This window comes from Arachis stenosperma, chromosome 1 (genome assembly GCF_014773155.1).
Source record: "Arachis stenosperma cultivar V10309 chromosome 1, arast.V10309.gnm1.PFL2, whole genome shotgun sequence".
Lineage (NCBI taxonomy): Eukaryota > Viridiplantae > Streptophyta > Magnoliopsida > Fabales > Fabaceae > Arachis > Arachis stenosperma.
Genome location: NC_080377.1, coordinates 56,302,890 through 56,304,142, shown reverse-complemented (window position 1 = coordinate 56,304,142; position 1,253 = coordinate 56,302,890). Strand labels below are relative to the sequence as shown.

At 42.0% G+C, this 1,253-nt stretch overlaps 1 non-coding gene across 1 annotated transcript; it reads right to left on the bottom strand.

Annotated features, from left to right (window-relative positions):
- Nucleotides 1-325: 325 nt before the first annotated feature.
- On the bottom strand, nucleotides 326-433 carry LOC130950485 (small nucleolar RNA R71). Its single transcript, XR_009073608.1, has one exon. It is a non-coding gene; the product is annotated as a small nucleolar RNA R71 (small nucleolar RNA).
- Nucleotides 434-1,253: the final 820 nt, after the last annotated feature.

The window sequence follows — 1,253 nt, the reverse complement described above, 5'->3', positions numbered from 1 at the left end:
TGGGAGAAGCATCTCTATCCCTGCCATTGGAGCAAACAACTTTGAGCTTAAGCCTCAATTAGTTTCTCTAATGCAACAGAATTGCAAGTTCCATGGACTTCCATTGGAAGATCCTCATCAGTTCTTAGCTGAATTCTTGCAAATCTGTGACACTGTCAAGACTAATGGGGTTGACCCTGAGGTCTACAGACTTATGCTATTCCCTTTTGCTGTAAGAGACAGAGCTAGGATATGGTTGGACTCACAACCTAAAGAAAGCCTGGACTCATGGGAAAAGCTAGTCAATGCCTTCTTGGCAAAGTTCTTTCCACCTCAAAAATTGAGTAAGCTTAGAGTGGAAGTCCAAACCTTCAGACAGAAGGATGGAGAATCCCTCTATGAAGCTTGGGAAAGATACAAACAACTGATCAGAAAATGTCCTTCTGACATGCTTTCTGAATGGAGCATCATAGGTATTTTCTATGATGGTCTCTCTGAACTATCCAAGATGTCTTTGGATAGCTCTGCTGGAGGATCTCTTCATCTGAAGAAGACGCCTACAGAAGCTCAAGAGCTAATTGAAATGGTTACAAATAACCAATTCATGTACACTTCTGAAAGGAATCCTGTGAACAATGGGACTAATCAGAAGAAAAGAGTTCTTGAGATTGATACTCTGAATGCCATTCTGGCTCAGAACAAGATATTGACTCAACAAGTCAATTTGATTTCTCAAAGTCTGTCTGGAATGCAAAATGCACCAAGCAGTACTAAGGATGCTTCATCTGAAGAAGAAGCTTATGATCCTGAGAACCCTTCAATGGAAGAGGTGAATTACCTAGGAGAACCCTATGGAAACACCTATAATTCTTCATGGAGAAATCACCCAAATTTCTCATGGAAGAATCAAGAGAGACCTCAACAAGGTTTCAACAACAATAATGGTGGAAGAAACAGGTTTAGCAATGGCAAGCCTTTTCCATCATCTTCTCAGCAACAGACAGAGAATTCTAAGCAGAACCCCTCTGACTTAGCAACCATGGTCTCTGATCTAATCAAAACCACTCAAAGTTTCATGACTGAAACAAGGTCCTCCATTAGAAATTTGGAGGCACAAGTGGGACAGCTGAGCAAGAAAGTTACTGAACTCCCTCCAAGTACTCTTCCAAGCAACACAGAAGAAAATCCAAATAGAGAGTGCAAGGCCATCAACATGGCCGAATTTGGAGAGGAAGGAGAGGAAGTGAACGCCACTGAGGAGGACCTTAGTGGGC